The sequence below is a fragment of the Rhamphochromis sp. 'chilingali' genome (assembly GCF_963969265.1).
Source record: "Rhamphochromis sp. 'chilingali' genome assembly, chromosome: 12".
In the NCBI taxonomy this organism is placed as follows: Eukaryota; Metazoa; Chordata; class Actinopteri; order Cichliformes; family Cichlidae; genus Rhamphochromis; species Rhamphochromis sp. 'chilingali'.
Window position 1 is genome coordinate 17,566,124 of NC_137939.1, and position 17,234 is coordinate 17,583,357.

A 17,234-nucleotide genomic window follows, 5' to 3' on the forward strand; every position below is an offset into this window, starting at 1 on the left:
GATGTATTTTCCATTTTCAAAGAATGCTTATTCCAACATGAAATACTATCAAAACATTTGTAAACTAAAGAAGTCAAACTTTTTGTGAAGAAAGTGCCATCTCTTGGTGGCACTGGAATTGAGCGAAAGGGGTGTGTTCACAGTCGATAGCAGATACGCCCCAAGAGAAGGCATAGGTACCGTACTCAAAGTGGGGGGTGGCTGTATCTGTAGATGGGTGTCAAAAAAAGTTTCAGCACTAGAAAGGTGAAAATCTGTCCATCAAGTGTTTACTGGTAAAGGGTATAGTCATGATAGAGGAAGCACATTCTCCTCAACACAGTGCTTTTTGTTACTTTTCTCAGAAAAAAAGATTGAAAATAAAAGAAAAGTAAGAGAATTTATAGGACAAAATGTAAAAAACAAAACGCAAACCCCCAAAACAAAACAGAAAAACAGAAAGAAGTTACATTATTTGACAGCTTAGGGTTACAGCTGGTATTCTCTCATCCTAAGCGAACACAAGAGCTAACAACCAACTATTTATCTTCCCACTGTAAAAGTGCCAGAGATAGTCATGGCAATGAATCTGAACCACTTTGCTCTCAGCAACACAACTCAGCTTGTCCACAGTTTAAATTTCTGGCTTTTAAAAAGCTCTGCAATACAAAATGATTGTTTTTAACCATAAAATATTCTATGGCATTATTTGTATATTCAGGTGTATACAATAATAGACTGCACAGCAGAGCTAAGCAACAAATTGTGTGACATGTAACTAAATGAAACAACAAACTATTTTTTCATTTATTTACTTTCATTTACACTTAAAGTTAAATTTCCAGCCTACAACAAATCAATTTCCCACTAAAATATGAAACAATAAACCTAAACAGACTGATTACTGACTAGTACGCATTAATAGGGATGCACTGAAGGATACTGGAACTACCAAATTCCGACTAGTAGATGAGCTTCCCCGAGAACCTTCATTTTTAATAAATGTTTGATTTTGTGGGAGGAAGCCGGAGTACCCGGAGGGAACCCACGCAAACACGGGGAGAACACGCAAACTCCACACAGAAAGACCCCGGCCTGATGGTGGAATTGAACTCAGGACCTTCTTGCTGTGCGGCAACAGTGCTAACCACCGTGCCACCGTGCTGCCTGTCTGTCCCTGTGTGTTGGCCCTGCGACAGACTGGCGACCTGTCCAGGGTGTACCCCGCCTCTCGCCCTATGACAGCTGGGATAGGCTCCAGCGCCCCCCGCGACCCTGAAAAGGATAAGCGGAAGCGAATGGATGGATGGATGGTTTGATTTTGTTTGATGACAGCGTCTTTTCTGTGCAACTCTTGCGTTTTATAATGCGTCAACACTAATATGCCAATGGAAAACAACACGATACATTCTGTGTTGTATTATCTGTGTATCTATGTTTTTGTGATTCCATTCCTTCTGGTCAATCGTTAAGTAACTTAAAACAGATTCACCTGTAAAAGAAAAACAAACTTTTCCTGAAATTTTGTAATATACCAAAACTAGGTGTTTTAGCATCTGAAGTGTGACTTTTTTGTCTCATACGGCAGTAAACGGCATATTGTTGGATTCTGGATGAAAGACAACTTTTAGAGGCACTTTGAGAAATTTGCATGGACACTTTCCACTATTTTGTGACATTTAAGAACCAAACATTTAAGTCAAGATGTGAATTCAGTTATTAATTAATAATGAGAAATAACTGGTGATTCCATCCCCAAATGTCAGTAAAGGATAAGGACCATCTTGTTTTTTGCATAACTACAAAAACTTAAATCGGTGAGATCACACAGCAATTCATCACCAGGGCTTTCCACCAGCATGAACAGAACTGCAACCTATTCCAACCACTAATCTTACTTCAGCGTGATTGCAAAGTAACAAACGCACTGCTGTAGGATGGAAATTCACTCCCCAAAATAGCAGATGCCGTAGCAGCAAACACTACACAGCACATTCACATGGAGCCTTGCTTACTTCCCCTAATCAAAAATGTTGAAAGCAGAATTGAACCGCCTCTTTCCAACCGCCTGGGTGTCTTTGGTTTCTGTCCTGGATGAAAGAGCTTCCACATTCCTTTCCTGAGGGGTCAGAGGTCAGCCTCTGCACTGCCTGCCTGCCCGCCCGCCCGCCCTAGCTCCCGCATGCTGAGTGACTGGTATTAACCCCTTCGCTGCATGCCTCAGCCATATTGAGTAACAGGGGCTGTCAGCTTCTTTACGGTCCTGGTAGCACGATGCCAAGCCAGGCCAGGAGCCTCTGCAGAATGGAGATCTGCAAAGTAGGACACTGTGGGTGCAGAAGCAGCTTTACCATACAGGCAAACTAATTATAGAAAGTGAGTTCAGCGTCCGGAGCTAAGGTGACAACAGCCGCACTCATGGGGAGAGGAGGAGAGGGGGCAGGGGGGTGGGTGAAGTGCTCTGTTGCGCAAACATTTCAGCTAATGTACAGAAAATAGTTCTTGTTGACCCAAGAAAGGGCATCCAGTGCAGCAAAAGCAGGCACAAGCAGCAAAAACAAGGTGTTTTTACAAAGTAAAAGCCTCTAAATTCTATTTAAGAACAACAGGGTGCACCAATCAAAGCATGCTGAACATAAAACCAAAGAACAGGCGCATTTGAGTCTGACCTGCAAAGGGAGTGTGCAAAAAAAACGTTTTCCAAAGGTAATACAAAGTGATAAAAAAAATCCTAGGTATGGACTAAGAAACTGTGGTTAAACGTCAGTGTGAGGAACAGTTCAGTAAACAAAGGGAAAGATAAGAGGAGGGGGCTACAGAGGAGAGAGGTAAGTAAAAGAGGGACAAAGGGATGGTGAAAAAGAGAGGGAAAACTGGAGTCATTTTCAGCGGTGTAGTCAGGGGTCTTTGCATCAGTCAAGTGACTCCTGAGAGAGAGCCAGACAGAGAACGAGAAAGGCAGAGAGAGACGAAACCTGGTGTGTAGGGGGTGGTGTCAGAGGACCAGACCAGGTCATGGTTTACTGACCACATTGACTAGGTATAGAAGCCAGGGAGGCTTAGGGTTAGTGAAGGCAGCATGCCCACCGTCAGCTGACGCACTGCACAGTCACAAACCAATTCCAGTTCAACAACAGAAATCTGGAAGGTAAGACAGATAAAGGTACCATAGAAGTATATTGGGTGGAGTTATGGGTTTAAGCCTAATACATGGTTTCTGCATCCATCTAAACTTGTGAGACTTTTACAATCTTCAGACATGTTCCACACATGAGCATCAAAAAATTTCAATATCCCTTCAACAGCAAGAAGAGCAGTTTTGGTTATTGTGTTCTGTCTTAAGTCAAAAAGTTATGTTGTGTTCAACTGGTCAGTAAGAAATGTGAAAAGCAGAGTAAATACAGGCGTAAACAGCACGTGTTTAAAAAAACAGTTCATGAAAGGTTTCTGTGAGCCCCGGTGTCAGCGTCACATGGCAGAACAATTATAGCAAAAATCACAATCACTTTGGTCAACACTCTAACTCATTCATTAATATGACAAACCATCATGGAGTTACTGAACTTTAACATGTTTTTACTCAACATTTCCCTGCACAGTAAAGATTGTTCAAATGACAAATTACTAAGTTAAGTAAAATAAAGAGGTGATGGGAGACACATGGGAATCTGGTTGGTAGTTAGACCCACAGTAGGGGCTTTTCCTGGTAAAGCTTGTTTTGCAAGGACAACCAACGTCCACCACATGGTTTCTGGAGGTGCTGATAAAAGTAAAGAGAGCTCTGGACAGCAGAAAATCTGAGTTTGGTGGAGAAACTCTGAGCAGAGAAAGTCATCTACAGGCAACCTTCCACAGGTCCAACATATGGAAACCTTCTGAATTTTGGATGCTTTTTTTTATACATAACTATATGTGTTAAGGTCTTATGAGCCTGCTGTTATTAGATAATTTTACACATAAAAAAACGACAAAGAAGTAATAATATGTTTCAACTACCTGCCCACTTATGTCCAGTAATTACTGATTATAGTAAGCTAGATCATTCTTTGCCGTATGTGAACAAAGTTAAATCAAACAAATTGTAGTGCTTAACAAATGTATTAGACCACCTGTTTTTGAACTAGGAAAACATGCAGCAGCTGCAGACTTCTGAAAGCTATGAAAACAGTAATACCACACGGTAGGAATAATGGATCGTCATTATCATGTAACCTTCAGAAGGGGCATTTTAAAATGACTTGACAGGGAATTCTCTTTGAACCTGGTGAGGCAACAAATGTAAAAGCACACTAAGAGCTGCTCAAACCCTTCATCTCTCTCTCTCTCTCTCTCTCCATCCTTCCTCCCACCTCCTCCCCCCAGTTTCAGTTCCTCCCCTGTTTGACTTTTTTGAGGCTATAGACAGGGAGGGTTGGGGTGAGATGAGGAAGAGGAAGAGTTTCTGCCATGCCAAACCCTCACTTGTCCCGGCAGTTAGCGCAGGCCACATTGGGTCGGGATGTGGCCATAAACCCAGCACCCATGCCCCGGCGTCCTGGCTAAAGATAGCTGTGGTCTAACTTGGGGGGAGGTGGAGAAGGCAGGGCTCATCTAACTGCCACCAGGCAACACCTTCACTGCTGCACTGTCTCATTCTGTTACCAACGAGAGAAAAAGAACTTAATTTCCTTTAACTGTCACCAATTTTATGGCACCACAATGTTTGTCTACTGAAATGGAAAATTTCCTGCTGATAACAGAAGTGAACCTCTAACCAGCTCAGGAACTGAATAGGAGTTGCCTGAACAGCAGCTAACTAAAACATATTTGACTGGGATATTTTGCACCCCCTGAACCGCTATTATAAACTATCTTGGCCAATCCTGATTAACAAATGTAACCCTAACCCTGAAAAGTTCGAGGAGAATTTGAAAAAAATGCAAGACTTGGGAGGAACAATTCAAAGCCCTTAATGAAACATTTACATCCTCTTTCAGGATGACAAGGTTTCATCCACTGGACCTGGATGGGAACTAAATTTGGTGAAATTTTTGCTGAATTTTGAAATTATGGGCTTTCATGGGTTTACTCCAAGGACACTCGCAGACTGGCATCCAGAATTCTAAGCAAAGTGTCTGCAGCCATCTTGAAATATCTCAACTAACTTATTTGGGCAGTTATTTTTAAGCATTATCTAAATTCAACAAGTGCATGTATAGAATCGCCCATGAAATCTGATACAAACTGTTTTACCCTGTCAGGTCAGTTTTTGTTTTCTTTTTTAGACAAAGCTATCAGAGGACAAAAATACACATTCTAACTGTTCAAGGACAGTTTACCTCCAGGCATGCTGGAGATTATCTGGACTGTTTCTCTTTTGGTAAACAAACACAGGGTTTGCATTTTCTTAGATGCATTCTGCAGTCCTGATCAAATCAGTGAAACAACTAACAAAAATCACCGTCCCAAGGAACCACATATTAGAGCCCCATATTCTTGTGGTAAATTGTATTTCTATAGCTGTGTACAATTATCTCTTTGACTACTGTGATGGTATTTTTTAATGGTTAAAGTGCATGTTTTCTAGACGCCTATATGAACATAAGGACAGTTTGGGTAGTTGACGAGAAAAAGCAGCTGAACAACAAAAAAATATAACAAACGCCATTGCCCCTAACACCAGTTGCAGTGTTAAGGGTTTTGGTTTATTTCAGTCAGAATTTCAGAAACTAAAAGATGCTACATTTGAAATGATGCCTCATAGTTTTTTTAATCAACATGAAGCTATAAATGTGTTTGCAGCACAACTGAGAAACACAAAAATGATGCAGATATGACCAAAGTATTGGCCATGACATTACTAGTTAAATTTAGCCCGACACCCAAACGTTTGTAGTGTTAGACACCAAACCACAGTGTGACTGGAGCAGAACTTTTAACTTTGCAGCTTTACAGATGCACAAGTTATGCTTACAATTTGCTCCTGGTTATTAACCGTATACTGATAACATACAGATTCAATATTGGTTGTCAGCCTTACCACAGATTTAGCCTGATTCTGTGGCTGTATTATTATTATTATTATTATTATTATTATTATTATTATTATTATTATTATTATTATTATTATTATTAATAATAATAATAATAATAATAATAATAATAATAATTGCCAAATTCTCTGCAATTCTACTTTGACACAGGGTTGCTCAACCATCTACCCACTCAATCCTTCACTGAGTGGACCTTATCCAGGCTTTTTGATGACTCATCTTCTTTGGACACTGAGTCATTTTTATATCTAGTCATATTACTTAGTAATCATTTTAGTTGTGATATTTCCCAACATGTCAGCCTTTTCATATTATTTTAAAACCATTTTCACTTAAACACAGAGTTTGTGTTTTGTTTGATTTATGCAGTGTTTGAACCTTTGTCTGAGAAAACTATTTGACATATTAGCTGCAATTTCTTATTAAACTTTGACTAAAATATACAATGTGCATCTCTGTGTGTACACATGTTATGTGTGTTTTCTGTTGAGCCACTGAGGGGGATGCGGGGGTCAGCCAGGTTGCTGGGGGTGACACTGAGTCCACGCTGACTATTTGACACTGGGAATGTGTCAGTTAGTGATACTGCAGGTCACACACTCTCAGACACACAAACACATGTATAAATACACATACATAAATCTTTTCCAACACTTCAAATTTAACCATACAAGCACACAGTGGACAACTTCCAACGCATGAGGTCATTGTTTTCTAGCCAACTAAGCTACATATTAATACTTTGAGAATTAGAGAGGCCTCCCCCTATATGTTGTTATGGAGAGCATTTATAAACTCACCAGTTAGAATCAGTAAATCAGTGTGACAGTTATTAGCCCTCTGAGGTCTCGGTCAGTGACAACCCCTACCCTGGTTTGGAATCTAATGCTAACCTTATGTTTTGGAGAAAAAACTAAAGGGAATAAAAAAAAAAACTGCCAAGACATAGAAGAACAATTAAAAAAATAAAAATAGATATTGTGATAGCATATGGTTAGGGGTAGGGTTAGCATGAATGATTTTCAACTATGTTGTCTGGTATTAGATACTACTTATTCCTGTCCCCACAATGGGCTTAACGTCTTCTAAGTAATTATTTAAGTACACAAATTACAGATATGTAATAAAATCATTTACTTCTCAAGTACACCTACAAACAGCTGAAATCAAACTAATTCCACTCCTGTTTTTTTTTTTTTTTAAATGACATCAGAAACAGCAGTATGCGACATTACGTGATGGCAGAGCTTCAGTTCATCCTTTGTCATTTTTTTTTTAAATAAATAGGACAGGGGGAATGAATGAGAGAAAGAGGGGGAGAGAAAGAAAGAAAACCAAAGGGGAGAAGAGACGGTGAGAAGGGGGGGGAAGAGAGAGAAAAAAAAAAAAGAACTCCTGGGTCACCTGTATGGAGAAAAAAAAAAACAAACAAACAAAAAAAACAAACAGAGGAGACAGCAAACAACAAAGAGCAACATAATAATAGAGAAAACAAAGCACCATCACAATAAACTAGCTAGTCATAGATATCAATATTTACTAAATAATAAACGATATTGTGCAGCACGCAAGATAGACAGCGCACAGTGTGCTTTGAGGCAGCAGCCAAGAAAGCTTTAGTCCGCGTCTGTGAATACCCATGTGTGCATACCTGTGTGGATCAGCATGCTTGCATTCCAAAGGTTTCTCCATGTAATGATCTGCTAGGGAGTGTGGGGGGGCCACAGCCCTGTCCTCCAGGGTGTGAAGCGGGTATGGAGGAGATCAAAACTCCAGACATCCAGAGGCCCCCAGAACACAAGAGACCATGGAAGACCAACAGAGGGGCAGCCGCGCCACTGTTCCAGTAAGAGCTGAGGAGAGTCCCAGATGAGGGCTCGCCCAGTAGCCGCGGAGCCACTCCTGTTGATGTTTGAGCTTCACTGGCTAACACAACAGCAGGCTAAAGGTTCTCAAGGTTACTCTACAACAATAAGATGACCGCCTATGATTCACTTGGTGATAGTCAGAAGGAAAAACTCCCTTTTAACAGGAAGAAACCTCCAGTAAAACCAGGCTCAATGAGGGGCGGCCACCTGCCAAAACTTTGTGTAAAGGGAGAGAGACAGAACAATGACATGCTGTGGAAAAGAGCCAGAGATGGATAATAACAACTAATGATTAAATGCAGAGGGCTGTATAAAAACATAGTGAGTATAAAAATGCGAGTGAAGAAGAAACACTCGATGCATTATGTGAAGCCCACAGCAGCCTAGCCCTATTGGAGCATAACTCTGAGCACAAATCCGATTTTTTTGACCCTATGTGACCCATATCCGATCATGGTATGACAGTGTGAACGGTACAAATCCGATATTTTCAAATCCGATCTGGGTCACTTACGTATGTGGTACTGAATCCGATACATATCCGATGTTTTAGAAAGCGACTGCTGTTTGAATGGTCATGTCGCATTAAATCCGTCTTTTACGTCACTGATACAAGACAGACGCCAATTATCAGCACCGGAGAAGAGCCCGAGAAGACATCACGAAGGCTTCCTGGCCATCCAGTGTAGATGTCAGTGAAACTGTTGGGAAGACAACGTGTACATTTTATTTGTACTGTATAATCTGCAGATTCTGACAGAAATCTGCAGCTATCCTTTGAAGCACTGCTCCTCTCTAAAACAGCAATAAGGATAATTATTAGATTATTTACATTGTTATGTAAATAACAAAATAAATTAAAGCAAAAATTGGGAAACGTAAAGTCCGAAGTCTTTATATTAAGGGCCATTAGTCAAACAATATTGTTTGCTCTGGGTCTAAACAGAGCGCGTTGTGTGTGACGTCTTCTTTTGTGCATGCGGGCCGCTTTGAGCGTTCACACTAGAGCGCGTTTGCTGTCGCATTTTATTTGTAGTGTGAACAAGCAGACAAAAAAAATGGATTTGATCAAAAAATTGGAATTGCGCATTAAGACCTGCAGTGTGAACGTAGCCTAAGGGAGGATTCAGGGTCATCTGATCCAGTCCTAACTACATGCTTTATCAAAAAGAAAAGTTTTAAGTCTAATCCTAAAAGTGGAACAGGCACCTGTCTCCCAAATCTAAACTGGAAGCTGTCCACAGAGGAGCGGTCTGAAAGCTGTTAGTAAGTGATGGCCCAAGTTCCTTGGATAGACAAGAGCAAAGTGGAGCTGTCTGGCCATAACGCACAGCACCATGTTTGGTGAGAACCTCAGTACAAATGCCTCACCAATTGTTTGGGCTCATTTTACAGCGAAAGGATCTGAGCATCAGTCACTGAAATTGGGTCATGCAACATGACAATGATACAAAGTACAGCAGTAAATCTACCACAGAATGGCTGTCAAGTGAAGGAATTAAATGGAACAAAGTGCAGACCTCCACCTGAGTGAAATCCTGTGGTCATAACGCCGCAGTTTAACAGTGCATTGAAGTTTGCAGGTGAACCTCAATGAGCTGCAACAACATTGTAAAGAAGACTGGGAAAATAAATCACAGGGTGTAATTAGTTATTCACATGACTGCATAGTCATTTGGAAACATATGCATTATACTGACTATGTACTGGATATTTAACAGTGTATTATATTAATATTTCAAATGCAAGTTAAGATCAAGTAGAATAGTAAAATCTCTGACCCTTAGCTAAGCCAAAAGATAAAGTTGAACATCATGAACATCTATATTATGATTATTTATACCAGATGAACCACAAAGAAGAAACAAGCAAACAAACAAAAAAAAACTGCAGAGTCAGCGTATTAGTATTCAGGATACAGTGTTTCCGTTGCAGAGCTTTATCAAAATGTTGACATTAAAGACACGGGCAGCATGACTAAATGTAAGGCATGTGTGTCTGTGTTTTCAGCGTGTAAAGGAGTCTGTGTGTGTGGGTGTGTGTGTGTGTGTGTGCAGAGGTGATTCTGGGGAAAGCCCTTCTGGCAGGGAGTCCTGGCCATGACATGAAGCTCCACAGCAGCCAGAGAAGTGGGCACAGTTCCAGTGGGCGTCACGCCAAATGCCCTCACCCTCTCTCATGTTTAAAGAGCAGAACATCTACGTACTGCAAACTGTCACACTTATACCTCCTCAACTGCACACCTCACATGTATTTTTACTATATTAAATATGCACTTTTGAGCCCAAATAAAAATATCTTTTTAGCAACAAATTTTAACACAAAAATGGACAACAAATGACAATATATCATAATTTGTAGAATTTAGTAATATTGATAAAAAAGATCTGATATTATCTATTATGTTGGCTGTTATATAGCCAACATAATACCACCAACCTCAAAATTTGTGTTTTAGCCACTGCTCCATATGGATAAAAGATTCACCGACCAAACACTTGTGGTTGTGAATGAGACACCAGGCTGCTTTCTAATTCATTCTAATGTGGGCATTTTAACATGGGGGTCAGCCTCAAGTGGCCGTTGGAGGAACTGCAGCTTTTAGCTTTTCTGTGTCAGCTCTATTTTCCAGCCCCAGAAATGAGATGATCTTTTCTGACAAATCTTATAATAACATCCTTGGTCAGAAATACTGAAAAAGACATTGTACAGTCAGATAAAATACTGAACTTTAAACAATGCAAACATGAGAACACTAATGTCAAACCCACACACGGAGTCATTATGTAGCTGCTCTGACACATATAGCTTGTCCGTCTGAGCCAGTCCGTCCAGCCGCTGGGACTCGGTCACTTTTGTTTTCCGTGCTGCTGCTGGCTCTCTCTGATTCAGATGGGGTCAGCAACAAACAATCTCTAAGTTTGGCAACGTCAGCTTAGCTTAAAACAACAGGCATTGTTCAACAGCCTTTTGTTTACAGAAATCTACAGGTTTCAATGAACTCATAGCCTTTTTTTTAATCTTTCCTTGCCACTCTTGTCCTACAGCTAATTTTCTTCTGTTTTGTCACTAGTTTACTGAATGCACACACACTTGGTCTTTAAAGGATGTTCACGGTAATGGAACCATGGAAAGAGGAAAGTGGTGTGTAGAAGGGGGAGGGGGTTAAAGGTAGAGACTTGTAAAAAATAACATTCTTGCATAAACAGGACCTTGAAGAATTGGGCAGTGGGCAGATTGCATTCTTTGAATTTTTTTTGAAACTCGATCACGTTTAGTGGAAGTGTTGGCTGTAGGCACCTTCGGGCGGATGACAGCAACAGGCAGAAGAGAAGGAGAGAGAGAGAACATAACACAAAAAGAATGAGATGAAAAGAGTAAGCAGCCATCTGACAGGAGCAGAGCACACGGCAAAACAGAAAAAAAAAGGGCAGATAACACAGATGTTCAATGCGGGGGTATTTCAGTTCAAACCAGCAGCGTGACAGTACTGTAATCATTCAGTTATATGTTAGAATCCTTCATCCAGCTCACTTCTTATATGTGACACAAAGATGCAATATAAATTGGGATACAATAATAATACTTAAAACTAATTGAGGTTATGGTGAGAAAAAACAACTCTGTTTTTACATACAGTTGAAAGCACCAAAGTACAGTGGCTTCATATAGCCAGCCACAAACTGTCCTGTTGTTGTTATTGCACGATGGGCAGATAGAAATGGGTAGTGTTAACAAACAACTGGCAGACTATTGTGAAACCTGGCCATGAATGAGCTCCAAACCTGAGATTTTCCACAACAAAAAGCAATTCAACACTACGACAGGCCTCAAAAACAGAAAGGCCTAGAGTGCAAATCAGTACTTGTCGTAACCTCTATGATTATGGACATAGCATCAGACGATAAGATCAGATCAGCCAGTAGGTGATGGGGAGATGAAAGTGCAGAGGAAAATGTCAGCATACCATCTGTCAAACATGGGGAATTTTAGCTTTTGTATTTGATTATGACACTGCAGATAGCAAAAACATGCCCAGTGTTAACGTACATACACTGCTCTGCATTGCGACCACTTTGGTCCAAGCTGAGAAATGACAACAGCTGTGGACTCTATAGAGATTATGCAGTACAGGAAGTTACACACAGCTAAAGAGAAAGCCCCGTTATTCTAGTCTCCTTATCAGACCAATTTCATAATATTTTTGCTAAAAACAAATTGTGTGCTATTATCCAAATATTGCCGCAAAAACTATGGCCTTTTGGCCATTTTAATCACTTGATGTGTGGTATAGACCAAGATGTTTGTGCTGCAGTTTGGGCAAGTGAAATCCCAGCACTTTTTTAGTCTGTTTCTTACCTCTGATTAGTGAATATCAATCTCTAAAGATTATGGATACATCTTCTTAATCAAAATAGTCTGGAAATTGGCCCAGAACTCCACCCTCCTGTCCAAATGTGAACCAAAACCAACAGGTGGTCATGGTGGCTACATCCATCTTCTATAATGTAATCTAGTTACGGTTTCAGACAGTAGTGATTAAGTGAGAGGCTGCAACAAGACACCGTTTAAGATAAAAAAGGAAGATTTTTAACTGTTCATCATGCAACGATACTCTAGAGCAGGGGTAGGCAACTCCAGACCTCGAGTGCCGGTGTCCTGGAGGTTTTAGATGTGCCCATGATCCATCACAGCTGATTTAAAGGGCTAAATGACTCCTCAGCATTTCTTGAAGTTCTCCAGAGGCCTGGTAATGAACTAATCATTTGATTCAGGTGTGTTAACCCAGGGTGCGATCTAAAACCTGCAGGACACCGGCACTCGGGGCCTGGAGTTGCCTACCCCTGCTCTAGAGTCTAAGAAGAAAAGTAATTAACTGGAAAATAAACCCAGTATTGCATATTTAAAAGTAACACTGAGGTTTTGAAATAGTAGTGGTTTTAGCATTGCACTAAGTACCATTAGCTACAGTGTAAAGCTTTAATTGGAAATTACAACCATTTGTTCTACAAAGTTAGCATTGTAGAAAACTTACCATACTTACCAAACTTATCATTTTGCTGAGCCGTTATGCTTATATATGAGATATTTCCACAAAATTATAAGAACTTCAAATATCTCTTTGAAAGTGAACACTACAATCATACTTTTTTAAAACACTTCAGACCTACAAGTCTTTGGCTATGTCTACACTAATCCGGATGAATTTGAAAATGGCGTTTTCGTCTAAAAATGCTCCGTGTCCACACTATCGTTTTCAAGTGTTTCCGAACAGTTGTTCATCGACACCGAAATGATTGAAAACGCTATGTTCCTGTGTTGCGCATGGGTGAAACGTAAGATGATTCGACCGGCGCTATTTCTGTCTGCCGTTTATTTACTTTCCAGCTCTTTGAAACGTCACAGCCAAATGTAAAGGAAAAGCACCATGTTTTTAAATGGACTAACAATGAGGTGGGGTTGTTGCTGCGAGTAACACAAAAGTACAAAGTTGCAAAAGCGAGTGAGAAAGCTATCTGGAGCATGTACCAAATTATATTAATCTTTAATAGGGCTGTCAAAACTGAGAGCAAACAAAACAACTGCTGTATAATGACATATGACTAAAATGCATCATTGTTTTTAAAAGTCTCCGTTTATGCAGTCTACACTGCACCACAAAAACAGCGTTTTCAAATGTATCCGCTTTGGAGAGCGTTTTCAAAAAGCTCCATTTTCCTTGACCAAAAACACCATCTCAGTGTGGACGGAAGGCCAAAGCGGAGAGAAAAAGATGCGTTTTCAAAACGAAAATGTATTAGTGTGGACATGGCCTTTGGCTCACTAGAAAAAGCAAAACGTAAGTAAGGGGAAATCTGGAGACAAGTGTAGAAAGTTTCACTGTGAGTGAGTGAGTGAGTGAGGAAGACTTGTTCAGAGCCTGTGCAGAAAGAGTGCTGAGTTCAGGAGTTATTCATTAACACATTTTTACACAGCTCTTTCCTTCTCCTTTCTTCCAGCCCCCAGAGATAAAAACACACCTTCATTTGCATGACTGGGATGCCAGAGGGTGGTCTTCCACCTCACTACCTCTCCAACACTTTAAATGTGTGTGTACGTAGCAAGGGTGTACATGGGTGGGGGATGTAAGGAATTCTGTTTGAAGCTCTGTCCTTCTCTGGGAAAGGTTTAAATTTCAGTCGGAGAGTAAAATAGTTAACAGACTGCCCTGCATCCATACCACAGCTCTTTATTTCATGCTTACCCCTGCATGAGACCTACGAAATCAACTCCTGCTTCTGCAGGAAGTATTCACCTGTATTCCACTTCAGTACTAAATGGTGAATTAACCTGTGATAAATCTACATATTCATTGGCATCTAGTAGCCGTGCTGCCATCTAGCATACATTAATATAAAAAGATAAATGTACTTCCTGAGGAAGGCTTGTTTTAACCAAGGTTTTTGCCAGTGTATTACAACCCAGGCAGCCTTCTATGGCCTAAAGCACCAACTATAATTTTGTGTTTGTTGACCACGGGTGCTGTTTAAAGTTTCACAGAACATTTTTCAATTGAATTACATTGAATCCCACCAAATCACAACAGTCACTTCAAGGTGCTTTATACTGTAAGGTAGAGAAAAGAAAAGACCTTAAAATAATAGAGTAAAAACCACAACAATCTGAAGACCTCATTTGGCAACAGTGGCAAGGAAAAACTCCCTTTTAATAGGAAGAAACCTCTGGCAAAACCAGGCTCAGGGAGGGGCGGCCATCTGCTATAACCAGCTCAGGGTGAGGGGAGGGAGCAGAACAAAAGATGGAAGAGACAATATGATAAGAGGTGTGTGAAGAAGAGATGCTCGGTGCATCATGGGAAGTCCCCAGCAGCTTAGGGTTATTGCAGCACAACTCAGAAAGGATTCGGAGTCACCTGTTGTAGCCATAACGGTAAAATTTATCAAAAAAGTTTTAAATCCAAAGTGGGAGCTGGTTCCCACTTTGGATGGGCCTGAAAGCTAAAGGCTCTGCCTCCCATTCTACTTTTAAATTTCCTAGGAGCCACAAGTAAGCCTGCAGAAAGTGAAATGCTCAGTTAGGGTGGTTTGTTAAGATAAGATGGAGCCTGATTATTCAAGACCTTGTATGTCAAGATAGGGATTTTAAATTAAATTCTGGAATTAACAGGGAGCCAGTGAAGTGAAGCCAATATGGGAGAAATGTGCTCTCTCTTTCTAGTCCCTGTCTGTAGTCTTGCTTCACCATTCTGGATCAACTGAAACCTTTTCAGGGAATTTTTAAGTTTAGTTCTGCTTAGGAATAATAAATACATGAGCTAATTTTTCTGAGAATTTTTTTTTTCATTTTAGAGATTCTGCAAATGCGAGAGAACAGTCCTGTGTATTTCTTTAATGTGCACACTGAAGTCATAATACCAATTAAAACTGAGTCCAAGTTCATTACAGTGTTACTGGAGGCCAAAGTAATTCCATCCAGAGTAAGTAATCTGGTTAGACACCCTGTTTCTAAGATTTAATAGCTGAGTATAAAGCCTCAGTTTTATCTGAACTTAGAAGCAGGGAATTAGAGGTTATTCAGCCCTGTGGGAAAACCTGCAGGTTACCTAATTGGTGTGTGTCATCTGGCTTCATGGATAAAGCTCAGTATCATCTGCATAGAAATGAAAATGCAAGCCTTCTAATAATACTGCCTAAGGGAAGCATTTATAATGCAAGCAAAGTAAGCAGTGGTTGTCAAATCTAAAAACAGACATACATTTTTTTTAAAAACTAACTAAAGGAATTTCTTCCATTATAGTCATAAAGCTTTTTGCCTGTTTGCATTAATTAATCTTTTAAATTACTGTCATGTATTATCATTATTTTCATAGTTTTTGTTGCTTTCTTTCCCAAAGGAATGGTTTGAAAAAATTCCTCCCTGGACTAATAATAAATATTTTTTGGTGCTATATTAGATATATATGTAATCATATTTATAGTAATAGTTTGCGAAGGTGAAAACAGGAAGCACAAATGGTGTTTTTCTTTTAATGTGATCCAATTTATCCCGTTAAATTGTTAACTGAAGTCCTTGTTTGTGCTCCCAAAAAATTGGTACCTTTGGTTATGGAAAACTTAGGCCCTCTCGCTACCTTTGCCAAACCTTCTATCAGGAACTTTGGTGTAAATTTTGACTCAGCTCTGACTTTGGTCTCATTTCGTTTGGATTATTGCAATTCTTTGTTCACTTGTAAAGCTTCTGTGGATCATTTGCAAGCTGTTCAGAACACTGCCGCAAAGCTTCTGACCAAATCTTCTAAATTCTCAGTTGCACTGGCTCCCCACAAAATTCAGAACCCACTTCAAGATTTTGACTTTGACATTCAGGGCTCTGCCTGGTCAAGCACCAACCTATATCAGAGATCTTTTACATCAGTACATCCTAGGGCTGCACGATTAATCGTTAGAAAATCGCGATCTCCATTCATACTTATGTGCGATCTCATTTCCAAATGACAACGATTTAAAAAAAAAAAAGATGACGACGATTGTACTGCATTTTGATCCGGGACGTAATCTGCATGGAAACAAGCGCTCACTCTTCCTGCTCAACAAATGGCAAGGGCGGAGCCTTATACCACGTGATACAGAAGCTGTGCCGTGTGATGCTAAAATTAGCAGGGAAAAAACAACGGAGAGCACGTCAGGGATGAGGAGAAAGTGACGGGAGAAAATCCGTCCCGGTCAACCACCCAAACATCAGTAACAGGAACCTTATACAACGCTTCACATCGAACTTCCGCAGGCACAAAGAAATTACAGAGGCTATCACTTATCACCTGACCAAAGATATGGCTCCCATCAACACTGTGCAAAACGAGGGATTTAGGAAAATGATCAACACCCTAGACATATGCTACACAGTGCCGTCCTGCAACTATTTTTCTATTGTTGCACTACCTGCTCTATACACGCAGTGTCGAGCAACGGTGGAGACGGAATTACAAGCAGTACAACATTTTGCGGCAACAACAAAATGTGAGACATTTATTGTTTTTATGTTCAGTCTCAACTGTTACGAAGTTGATGTGCAGTTAATAAGTGCAATAAATATTTATACTGGAAAAGAAAATCGTGAGAGAATCGTGATCTCAATTCTAAGCCAAAAAATCGTGATTCTCATTTTATGCAAAATCGTGCAACCCTAGTACATCCCCAGCAGATCCCTGAGGTCATGTGATCAGGGCTTGCTGGTCGTCCAACATACGAGGCTGAAAACGAAAGGCGATAGAGCGTTTGTAACTGTGGCCCCCAGACTCTGGAACTCCCTTCCTTTAAGCCTGAGATCTGTGGACTCAGTGGTTTCATTTAAAACA

The 17,234-nt window shown here is 40.3% G+C and overlaps 1 protein-coding gene across 3 annotated transcripts in view; it reads right to left on the reverse strand.

Moving 5' to 3' along the window:
• The window catches only part of plagl2 (pleiomorphic adenoma gene-like 2), a 48,081-nt gene that overhangs the window by 11,876 nt on the left and 18,971 nt on the right, over window positions 1-17,234 (reverse strand). The window contains exon 1 of one of the 3 annotated variants that reach the window (XM_080898761.1): window positions 7,663-8,058. The exons of the other annotated variants lie outside the window; for them this stretch is intronic. The gene's annotated coding sequence lies outside the window, so the exon portion shown is untranslated. Of the gene's footprint in view, window positions 1-7,662; window positions 8,059-17,234 lie in introns of those variants that run through there. 3 annotated transcript variants of the gene reach the window in all.